Source organism: Meleagris gallopavo, chromosome 8, assembly GCF_905368555.1.
Source record: "Meleagris gallopavo chromosome 8, MGAL_WU_HG_1.1, whole genome shotgun sequence".
In the NCBI taxonomy this organism is placed as follows: domain Eukaryota; kingdom Metazoa; phylum Chordata; class Aves; order Galliformes; family Phasianidae; genus Meleagris; species Meleagris gallopavo.
The window spans coordinates 1632654-1644957 of record NC_139411.1 but is presented as its reverse complement, the minus strand read 5'-3'; the positions used below and the strand labels follow the sequence as shown (position 1 = coordinate 1644957).

Sequence of the window (12304 nt, the reverse complement as noted above, 5' to 3'; positions counted from 1 at the left end):
TTTCTTACTCATTAAGACCGCCAAATGTGCAATAACTGCACATACATGTGATGTGGGAGTTGTGCTGTTTGTATGAATTGGTTATGGCACAAACTGTCACTCAGGGTTCCCTCTCTAAGGAAGCGCTTGTCTCTGTGAAACCAGGAACTATGTGGAGAACACCAGGTTATTAGCCTGCATAAGAATTTTGTTGATATCTTAAAAGTGATTTTGGATGCAGCAGTATCAGCATTGCAAGTAACTGCTGTACCACCCCTGGAGAACCCAAAGGAAAACTAACTTAACTGTTCATTTGGATTTTAAGTTGTATGGTAAAATCTCAAAGCTAGGTCAGGATATGACGAGCTCCTCCATTAATCAGCATCTTTATAACAAAAGTTCACTGCTAGGTGGCCTATTAGTGGTTCCTACTCCAATGTTTGTAAACTTTCTGGTGTGCTGTATGAGCTCTCTAACTTACAGCTCCAGGTAAACAGTTTTCACAATACTATTAAGTTTCCATCCCAGTTTGCTCCAAGCAAACAGCCCAGGAGATAATTTCCCAACCTCCCATTAACTATGGATGTGTACCAATAGTAGATGGCCCAAGGAAGATAATGCACAGATCTTTATACTGGACAGAACTTTCTGCTGCATAGTGTGATGCTCAAAGAACAAAGGCCGAATTTCTGGGTCTGTGGTAGGTTCAGGCTGAATGATTTCCTGCCAAACTTGTGGAGTACCTCTGAAAAGGTACTGCAGTGTAGGTGACCTTAGTGACAAGGGATGGGTAGGCATGCAGCTTAGCTTACCAACTCAAAGTGATCCTGTTGTTCAAACAAGTTTACAATACATAATTTCAAAATGGTCTTGAAATGCTAAGAAGGTAGTACTGGCTGGTGTTTGTTGTGGGCTCTCCTCAGTTATTATTCCATTCTGGTCTTTATGCTTGTATGACTCTCTAAGTCAAGATCAGATCGTTCATCACTGGAGAGGAGCATTTCCTGCTCACCACTTTTGTTTCCTGATCTTCAGAGACAAGAGATAGTTAGAATTGATTTTAGGAAATTAGTGTTCAAGAGCACTGTTCTGTGTGTTCCAAGGTTGATATGTCGTATTTTTTGTAATTACAATCTTGACTTTACTGTGCTTTGAATACTTACTTTGAGTAACTTGAAGCAATTTCACCTGATAATTTAGCTGACAAATTAATTCCAGTAGATAACTCTTGCACTGAATGCCCTTGAAGTACAGAGTTTAATTATTTGTCTAAATAATACTGCATGTTTTAACTTAAAACATTTTGGCACTCTTAGTTAATTTCTGAGTTCTTATCTGTGCTTGGGCTTGAAACGAGCGCTAGCGGATGCTGGCAGAACAGAGCAGCCAACCCTGGGCAAGTTTGTGGCCCAAACTTGGTGACTTCTAACATTACCCTGAAGAATTCTTGATTTAAAAATTGCTCCTCCTCCTTTTGGTTGGGTCAGCAGAACGCTGAATCTAATTTTATATCGGTGCTGACCTAATTTTAGGAAGCTAGGTTCCTGTGGGGCCTGCATGACTCCCTAGCCTATTTTCTGCCAGCCCATTTTACAAAGGAATAGCTGAGGCTTGCCTTGGTGCCTCAGAAAACCTTAGCCAAGGACAAAGCATGCAGCTATTTTCTTGCTGCTCTTCAAGGCTATTCTAGATTGTGTGAGCTATAACCTGCTATAACCTTTGCTTAAAGGTTTTCTATCTTTTTGTTCAGGCAGTGGTTATTGTGGATTATTGCTGCTTGTGGTCACACTGAGAAACACAAAGGGAAATCAAATTATCTAAATTCCTTTGAATCAAAAGCATTTCCCAACCATGCTTGTTTTCAACGAGCTTGAGTAGCTCTCATTATAATGTGAAAGTTTAGGCCTATAAATAGTTAGTTAAATACATTACAGCTACCTAACCAAATGGTGAGTTATTTTATTCTGTTATTTATTGTACAAACATGAATACAAATGGTGGAGGGGTAAAATTCGGTCTTTCTTTTGAATGCAGACAATCCTTTTCTAAAAACAAAAAAAAGAAAGCTATGACTTTAGCAGCAACAGCTGGAGAGCAGAATGAGCTGTGAAAGCAAGCCTTCTTTTCAGGGCAACTCCGCACAACACAGTGCCTGCTCCCTCTGACACAGTGAAATGCCATTGTTCTGCTATTGCCTACACACTTTTCCTGTTTCAGTGCACCTGAGTAGTCACTCGTGAATAGCATCTATTGTATGCGAGAAGCTGTGAATAGGGAATGATGAAATGGTGACTTCCTAGAAAAGAGCAGAATTAATCTTCAGAATTCCCTTGTATTAGGCCCTCTGACAATAGGAAAACTGGCAAGTGTGAGTGTTGTTAAAACTCTCTCATTGGATTCCCCCCTGCAGCCCCATTGGATTGTCCATTTAAGCACGCTTTTAGTCTGGAAGTTTCTAGTAGTTTGTTACAAATAGATTGATTTTTTTTTTTTTTTTTTTTTTTTTAAGAAAGTATTGACCTTTAAAACCCTGGAGGAGCTGCCTGGCTTACTGCAGGCATATTTAGTTATTTGTATTCACAGAGGCCTAGGCAAGAGATGGCAATTTACAGAGTCGGACTGTAGCAATGATGAGAGGTGAGGGCCGGGTACTGAAAGCCCTGTATTTATACAAATGCAATTAGATGGGACTAATTGCAGTAGGCTGAGATGCATCTTCTGGGACATGGGTCCACATTCCAGAGTAGGTGATCTGCAACTTTGTGCCCTAGCTTCTTCCACCCCCCTCTCTGGCACACATCACGTGCAACTTGATTTCCTTCCCTCTGGTGCCTGTCCACAGCCCATGCAGGATACCATAATGCTACACTGCCCATGATGGAGCAAGCTGCAGGGCTCAGAACAGCTCATGGGGACAAGTCTCCCACTGAGCTCACAAACTCAACAGTGTACTGCGGTAAGCCACTAAGCATGGTGCCAAGTTTACTCCTGTCTAAGGCTAAAGTCATGGCCCCCAGCTTAGAGCTACTGTGTCGTGGAAACATCTACTGTTGAATAAAGAAGGAGAAAATTATTTAACTATTAAATTTCTAAAATTATTAAATGAGCTTCCATGCACCAGAAAGGCTGCATGCACTTCTTGTAACTGTGAATGCAGGTCAATATAAAAAAAGGGTTTTTACTTAGATTGGTGTTATGGTTTTACCATTGACAACTCGTCAGTAGAACTATGAAAATGGTGAATGAAGAAGGGGAAAAAAAAACAAGAAGACCTCTCTACTATTTGCAATGGTTAAGAATTGTGAAATAAGATAAAAGCTACATTTTATAAATTTGTTTGTGAGTCTTTCTGGAGAAACAACTTAGAGCACATGCTGTCTTATCGGTTACTGATAATTTGGCAGTAAACTCATTTAGGTCCCCACCCTCTGAGCAGTTTCAGTACTTACCATTGTGCTTGTAGATTTTTGAAAGAGGGCTGGGATATTTCTGCTGTGCCTTGTTATTTTTACATTTTCACCACAGAAAATAATTTGTTTCCCAAGTTCAAGTGGAGGAACAATTTTCTGGCCGTCAAAACATATCAAGTGGTATGTGAAAGGGATATTAGATGCTGTGTGAGTACAGATCGGAGGATATGCTGTTATTTAGCAACTGTAGACTTCATGATAGATTAAATCATACACGTTTGGTTGTTCTTCTATGGACTTTTCCTTTCTTAAAGTGCTCAGTAAAATCACAGAACTACCCATTCCCAGCGGGATACCCAACGTAGGAGGCCTGGGTCTAGCATATCAAAGGTATTCAGGGAAAGAGGTTGGTATGATTTAGCATAGCTCTGAGTCCCAGTAGGTGAAGCCCAAATCCCTACCTAGCTCTACCGCCCTCAATTTTTATACCAGTGAAGCAGTAGCATCCACACTTACTCCCTTCATTAATTCTTTTCCTCAGCAGTCCACAGATTTCTACCGTTTCAGTATTTTAAGGAGATGTTAGCACCACGTTTTCAGTATTTCAGTGAAATACTGAAATTTCACTAGGTCTTTCCTTTTTGCCAAATCCCCTGTCCCTGCTGCTTTTGGATGCTCACTCTTGTATACTAGCACTGGGAGTCTAAAAAGCACCATATATTCTGCTGATTTGACAAGACAGCTGTATGGATATTGAACTGTACACCAGAAAACTCAGAATTCATGTTCTCTATTCCACTGCCACAGAGAAAATCCATTTGTCTTGCAGTACTTCAGAATGATGACTGACAAAGCTATGAACGATGTTGAATTGATTTTGTAATGCAGCTGTATACTAATAGGATGTTGAGAACAGTCTTCTTTATCTGCTGGGTTGGTTCTGGAGACCTCTGGCAGATGTTACACCTGTCTTTACTGCAAAAGGGCTGAAGGTGCAGATGCCTTGCAGGAAAGATTGCATCTCAAGACTTTTATTTTAGTACCCACGTATGGGGTTGACAATAGGACAAATCTGTTTGGGAGAGAGGGCATCTGTAACACCACTTATAAATTGTATTTGCCAATTTATTTCATGCCATTTGTATTTACTTTCTTTACTCTTCCCTTTTTTCTTCTCTCTGTTCCCACTTCATTCCTTCATTTGCCAATCCACTCTACCTCTGCCTTTTCTCCTTGTTGTGTACATGTAGTCATCAGCAGAAGCAATGCTGCAAATGTTTTTTTTCAAGCTGCTCAAGGAATCTAGGGTCTTGCTAAGGCAGCTGGGTTTTCTCTGTCACTAAATCCTACCAGAATGCTCTGCCAGGGCTATTGTCTCTCCTGAGTTGTCTTCACATTTTTGGAATCCATAACAGCATGTAGGAATTCGGCTGCTAACAACTTTACCCGCTCCATTTGAGAGACAGTGGACAAAGAGAATTATCGTTGACATCTACCTTCTAAGGTACAGCACTGATGAACTTTTGATTTATGTTAAACCTAGCAGGTGTTCTTTTTCCCCTTTACAGCGTGTTTAGGAAGAGTGTGAAGAAGAAAAAGTTCAATGATTCAGGCACAAAAACAAAAGAAAAAAGAAATTAAATGATGTTGAGGTTCTCCTCAGAGTTCCGGAATTATTAACAACTTCTTGGGGAGGATATCAAAGTGGTAAAATGCCAGTCATCTGTATTGAATCCTAGCTCATGTTTAGTCATCACTTTTCCCTTTCTTTGAAAAGTTTCTTTTAGCTTTTTGTGGGAAATACATTTTGAGATCAAATCCCCACGCTTAGGTGGTAATATGTTCCAAAACAGGGTGGGCTGGTGTGAGTTATGCATGGAGGCAGCTGGGAATGATCCCTCTTTACTGTGATCAGGAGTTGAAAAGGCCTGCATCCACAGCTCGTGTTTTCAAGATTTGCATCTATTTTTATAACAAAAGATGTATCTATACAAGATAGTAGGTTTGGCACAGGTAAATTGAATGTAATTATGCGATTGTTGTGGTACACTGGATGTTGGACTCGATTATTCAGTAGTCCCATTTGGCTTTATTATGGATCTTTGCTAGGGCTTTTTTTTCTTTTTTTATCAAATATCAAACTTCATTGCAAGCACAAATATCCAACTTAATTATTTTCAACTCTGGAGGTTTCAAACCCATTAAACAGCAGAAAGGCTCAGTAATTGTTTTATTAGTAATACTGAAAGTGTAATAATATTAGTGGCAACAGAGAATAGTGAACAAAACTATGAGAAAAATGTAAAGGCATAAACAGCATCATTAAAGCCGTTTCACAGAAGATAAACATGGCTGTCAGGTTAATATTTCAGACCACAGATTGCTGTTTTAATTAACTCTTTCTTCCATTTCTCTGGTGAAGAAACTAGATGTAGAATTATTTGGCTTTCTTACAACTATGTGTTTTTCAATATTGCTTCCGTTCCTTTATAATGAAGCTCACAACTGTGAAGTACGTTGGTTGCTCCAAAAGTAATGCCTACTATTTATTTCCATGTAAACTACAACAATTACAAAGAGCACAATAACACCAATTGAGAGAGCAAATTCTCAGTTACAAAACACTGCTTTTCAACGTAGTCAGCACCATTAGCTGTGTGTTTTTGCTAGCCATGAACAAGAGGCTATATGCAGCAGTCATAAAAATTTGCACCAGTGGAGATGGTTCACTGTTGCCATTGCTGATATGCACCACCCACCACCTCGCTGTTCTCACATCCATTGTTTGGTCTTCAAAAACATACACGTGTTGATGAATATCAATGGGTGCTAGTTTTTCCACATGGAGAAATGACACACCTTTCGTTCATACACACTTCCATGTCAGACACTATTTTGTCAGAGTGCCCCTTTGCTGCCACAGCAACAGAATGTAATGGAATATTGGTAGGAAGGTTCATGTTCTACTGCCATACCATCAACGTGTGCCTCTGACGTGGTAGGCCAACATAATAAAATGAGGCATTACTTTTAAAGCAGCCCTCATAATAGTTGTTTTCTGCAGTTCCTGATGACTCCTAAGTTGTCTCGTCTTTGTGTTATGTTTTATATATTCACAAGTCTGTTCAGTCACAGCCTTTAGGGCAGTAGATGAGAGGGTTCTGCTGCATAGCAATCCGGGTTGCCTTCAGGAGGGAAATTTCAACTGTTTCTGGACGCAGCAAGGTCTGGAGGTGTTAGTTGAACTGTGATGTGAAGATTTACAGGGTGATTTCTAGATTGGGTAATTCAGCTTAGAACCTATGGTATAATGGAGTTTGTTTGGCTTCATCATCATAGGGAGGATGTGGAAGAAGAGAAAAGGAAGATGTGACTGACCGAAAAGGCAGAACAGGGAATTCTGGTATGTCTTTTCTTTGGTCCACTCATTGCTTTTTTTTGTGTCCGTTGGTTGCAAGACTACAGGGAATGAGGCGGAGATACATTTGTACTATTTTGTGTAACTAGAACCATCAAAGCAGCTATAGGACACCTAAGTGGGCTTTTTGTACTTGAAACTCTAGTCTTGGACTTGTCACAAGAGTACGTAAGAGTGGGTTTGCTAAATGCTGGTTAACACTGAGGAAGAGAGATGCTCTCCTGCACCCTAATCAGAAAGGTTTCTCATCTCATTAGGTACCTACTTAATATATTCTCATTCGGTATAGTAGATAAAACAATGGAAAAGTTGTGAGGATGTTTGGAAGCAAGGAGGAGTTTGTAGCAGCTTTAGGAGCTAAAGATAGGCTAGACTGCTCAAAACTTCCATCTTCTACTTATGTGAGAATGCCTATTTAAGCTGATCAAAATGGCCAAATATGCTTTATGAAGTTGCACTTGTATTTCTGTTTTAGGAATGTTGTGGTGTTTTTTTTTTTGTTTTTTTTTTTTTGCTGTTTTAGCCCCTGGCACTGTTATGCTGTCAGATAGCCATACGTACATGGGCACAGCACACAGGCTCATGTGTATTGTCTGGTACCTAGAAAAAACTTGAGTTCTTTCTTTGTGAAAGATGGAAAGAAGTTTTTTTAGAGTTAAGTCTCATGCTGTTTCCACCATACTTTGTTTGTGCCTTTGTCAATCTTGATGCACTGGTCTTGCCCTATAAAATTCCAGTACGTCTGCAGTACATAAATCTATCTTTTGCTGTATGGTTTCAAGTCACATCTTGATAGAGACTCAAAGCTTTCTTCTTTATCAACAGTTTCAGTAGCTGTATTAGTAAAACCTGCTCCTGGATGATTTTCACTCTTTGTGTAACCCTGCTGTTTATGCTATCTTCCTTTCTGCAGCCTATGAATTGTTTGGTTGATAGGTGCTTTGCTAAATGTACTCAGCATTGCTGGTGTCCTCAGAATAAGCATATTTTTTTTGAAAGTGCATGCAGTTAATGTGGTGAATTAGGAAGGAAATGCTGTGTACAGCCGGTCAAGGATAGCCAAAAATGCATATTATATCCAAGATCAGTTTAAGATGTATCATCCACTGGTGGTGCTTTAGAAAATGTACTCTTAGCTCTCAGGTTTCCCTTTCTGAACTTAGTTTCTTTGTGTATATTTTCTTGAATGCAGTATCCCTAAGCTAGCCAATAACTCAATAACCATATTGCCTCAAAAACTAAAGCAACTACATGCCTAGTATATCTTGATTCCTTATTTTGGAAATTTTAATTAAAATCACAGGAAAACAGACAAGTAAGTTGATACTGAGTGAAGAGACTTCTCAAATGTTAGTGAAAGGAAGAAGAAAAATATATTTTTATAATGTCTCAGTTGTTGGAAGACATCAACTGTCACAAGTCCAAATTAAAAAACAAAGCTCAGAAATACGGGAAAAAGTACTTTGTGTTGAACACAGTATTGTTCTTACTTTGTGTAAGAAGGAACTTAAATTATGCCTTGGAAACTACTGTCTCTTATCTTTTATAAATAGCACTCTTAGAAATAACTAAACAATACAGATTTTCATGGAAGAATCATTTGCCCCAACAAAATAATCAAACAGGAACAGAATGCTCCTGACAGTATTTTAACGAAGTCTGTTAAAACTCAGCTGTGATTGCAGTGCATGTATTAATTGATACATACATTAGGTTTTGACACACATTCCAAACCCGTTATGCATTTCTTATGTAGGCCTCTATGGTTCAGTTGGTTGTGCTCTTCACTGGTGCGTGTGGCCAAAGATTTAAATGCTAATGGAGTATATACGCTGATAACAGTATGGTCAGGTTTGATGAGGAATACCAAAGCTCAAGGCAAAGAAAGCAATAATAACCATCCATCTGATTCACTCATTCATTCCTAATTTTAAAGCTTCCTTGATATTCAAATAATAATAACAATAAACTAATAGAATCAAAGAATGGTTTGGGTTGGAAGGGACCTTAAAGCCTACCCAGTTCCCAACCCCCTGCCATGGTAGGGCTGCCACCCACCAGCTCAGGCTGCCCAGGGCCCCATCCAACCTGGCCTTGAGCATCTCCAGCAGTGGGGCACCCACAGCTCTCTGGGCATCCTGTGCCAGTGTTTCATCACTTCCATAATCTTTCTTACATTTAGTAAGTAAACTGACCCTCTTTTAATATAAAACCATTACTTTTGTCCTGTCAAATGGCTCTCATCAAAATGTAATTTCCAGCCATGAGGGACTGGATGCGGGTTTTGCATAGCGTACATGCCTTACTTTTGTCTCTATGAAGACTTGTACCTTGGACTAAGATTAGCTTTTACCTTTATTTGTGACTTAACTTGTGACTGTGTTCCAAGTAGTTGCTGGAAGGCAATAGCAAGTGTGCAAAATCTTCACTGTTCTATAACTACTGCTTGTGTACTATTCAACTGAAAAATACCTTTCTGTTGTTTGAAATGTTACCTGTAGACACTTCACCTTTTAACTAAATACTGTGCAATGAGGAGGAAGTAATCTTGACTCTGTTCAGCATGCAATGAGCTGTGCAACAGCTGCCTGAGTCACAGAGCCAACAACAGGGAGCTCTGAAAGCGGTCAAGTGTGCAGTTTGCAATGGAGAATGAAATTTTGCAAGTGTTTCTACAGCTGTGTGCAGGAGACCATGCTTGATCAAGTGTTTGAGATCAAGTAGATACCTTCCTAGAAGTTGCTATCAAGAGCTGACGTGTGTCTGATTTATAAAACCTGATAGATTTTAGAGCTCTTCATTATTGCATAGAGTTTTACTTTCAAGTGAAATTTACAGAAATAAGTGAGAACTGAAGCGAAGCAGCTTCTGTTTAAGCTCATTTTTTAAGCTGAAGAACTTGGGTGAATTTTAATCTCCTCTGAATGACATCAGTTGTGAAACTAAATCCACTTAACTAACCATAGCAAGCAAAGCTTCTGCCTCCCCACTGTGAAGGTGAGCTGCCAGGAAAGATGTGGTTCCCAAAGCTGGGGCAGCCCTGCTACCCATCAGAGCTGCCACCTGACCCCAGATAGCTACAGGTTTGGATTTAGGTTGTGGATGCTTTAGACTTTTTAGGCCCAATCAGAGCACTGGCCTTATGCATCCCTGTGTCTTAGGGGAGCTCTCTACTGAGATTGCTATGTAAGAGTTAGATGCTGTCTCCCTGAGCACATCCAGTCAGACTGCTGGTGGATCACCTAGCAGGAATGAAGTAGATAGAAGCACTGCATTGACCTCTTTGCATTAACAACACAACTTATTATCCTTTTGATGTGCTCCCAGCTCACCAGTAAATGAATATGAGCCAAGAGCTTCACAGCTAAACAGAATGGGAAATGTGTGTTTGTTTATTGAAGTAAAAATACTGTGCTACAAAGGAACCTTCACAAAAAGGCAAAAGATAAGCTCCATATATCCATGCACCAATCCATAGCACCTCAACTATAGCCAGACTGCTTATCCAACAACTGTATTAAAAGCCATACTTTTCCTTAATAACCCATGTAGCAACAAAGAAGCCTGAAATTAAAGCACGGATTGCTGTTTTACAGACAGCTCCTTGCACATGTGCTGACTTTGCAGCTGTTTCCTGCAGTCTTGGACTTGTGTAATTAGGACAATCATCAAGCCAAGCTAATGATATTCAACCAACTGGTCCACGAGACCAAAGCATTGGTTACCTCCAGGGTTTAATTTGCTGAGTATGGGGCAGCATGATACAAGGTTTGCATGTGTGATAGATATAACACGATTTATTTTTTTTTTTAAGCTCTTGTTGCCAAGTTACAAAAACTGTTATCACCACGGATTGCCTTAATAGACCAAGATTCCACCTGGAAGGAGCCACACTGATGAAAACTGCTAGTATAATGATGTCTCTGAAGAGAGAGGGGAAAACCCAACTTGTGAATAGGTTAATTTTGTATTCTAGACATCAGCCAGACGGGTCAAAAATAGCTGTTCAGACCCCAGAGATGATGGCGTGTGCCACAGTAGCAAGTGAAAAAGAGCTTGTATGCGGTAAATAGCTACAAATTTAAAACTAAACAGCATGAGGAGCACCAAGTGCTTAAAGACAGAGTGGCAGCGACCTGCTCTCAGAAGGGCAATGTCGAGCTACTTCCCATGGAAAAAATGGGATACCTTTGTCAGGTGAATTAAAAACAACACAAGTTACAGAGGCACAAAAGCCTCTGTACGGTTAGAAATAACACGGGTCCGTGCTTCCTCCTTTTCTCAAGTGGAAGGAACGTACCACATTCCCAACAGAATAAGAGGTAGAGTCCATGCTGCCTGCTGAAGCAGTTCTGCTTTTTCCCGCAGCTCCCTACCGACTGCTGGAGGTTCTTTGAAACAATCATTTATGAGACTGCATGGGGGGCAATAACTAAGGGGAGGGGTCCGTCACTGCCCAAATAGTTCCCACCGCCTCACCTGCTCGTGGCTGCCCGCAGGTACCTCCTGCCCTCCCCGTAGCTGTCAGCGCACCAGCCCCCGTCCTTGCACCCAGACTCCTTTTTCTAGCACAGCAATTTCCCACGCCATTCGTAAACGCATCGTTTGAAAGTCCACTCTTAATAAGCTGCAGCGGAAAAGCACTGTGTAACGCATAAGAGACAGAGGTGCACCCGCTCACGGCTGCGGCGTTTTGCCAGCACGGAGAAGGCGCAAAGCGCATCTCCTTGCAGGCACAGCAGGTGCTTTGCGCCTTCTGTGCTCTGCACCCGGTTAGGCTGCCGCACCAGAGCTCTCGGCCGCCCTACGAGCCGTAACCGGAGCCGGAGGGGGTCCCGTCCGGGAGGCTCCCGAGGCTGAACAGCGTAGCGAAGACGGCTCGGTTCCGCTCGGGCAGCTCGGCGCCGTGCTTACCGTGCTCCCGCCCCGCGCGGCTCCTCGGCTGCTCTCGGTTCGCGGCCGGCACGAGAGAGGTCAGCGCCGGTGCCCCGCGCGTCATCCTCAGCGGCAGGGTGGGCTCGCTCCTCGCACCGGCTGCGGCTGCCTCCGCCGTGTGCCAGCCGCCGGCCGCCCGCAGCCAGAGCCGCCCATTCCGCAGCCGGCGGCGGGGGAGGTGGGGAGGGGGGAGAGCCGGAGCCGAGGGCCGGGAGGGGGGAGGCGGTGAGGCGGGGCCGTGCGGAGCGCCCGCCCGTCCTCGCGGAAAGTTGCTTCGCCCCGCGGAGGCCGCCCTTGGGTGCGGAGGGCAGCGCCCTTCCTGGGTTTCCCGAAGTGAGTCCTGAGGATGAAAAGTTGTTGCCGTACTGGGGAAAGGCTGCTCCGGTCTGGTCATCCTGGATAGCCAAAGCACAGCTTCGGATGTTTTACTGCTCGCCCCCTTCGCATGCATGTATTTCTCTCTCAATTAGTTTATACGGCTGATTTTTATTTATTTATTTATTAGCGAATGAGTACCACAGAAATTGGTGTTTGCTGAAAGTATTGTGCGTCACAATAGGAT

At 42.0% G+C, this 12304-nt stretch overlaps 1 protein-coding gene across 1 annotated transcript in view; it reads right to left on the bottom strand.

The window, feature by feature from the left end:
* RASGEF1A (RasGEF domain family member 1A) overlaps nt 1-11902 on the bottom strand; it is a 151091-nt gene extending 139189 nt beyond the window's left edge. Inside the window, exon 1 of the mRNA XM_085229570.1 lies at nt 11722-11902. The gene's annotated coding sequence lies outside the window, so the exon portion shown is untranslated. The remainder of the gene's footprint in view (nt 1-11721) is intronic.
* Nucleotides 11903-12304: the final 402 nt, after the last annotated feature.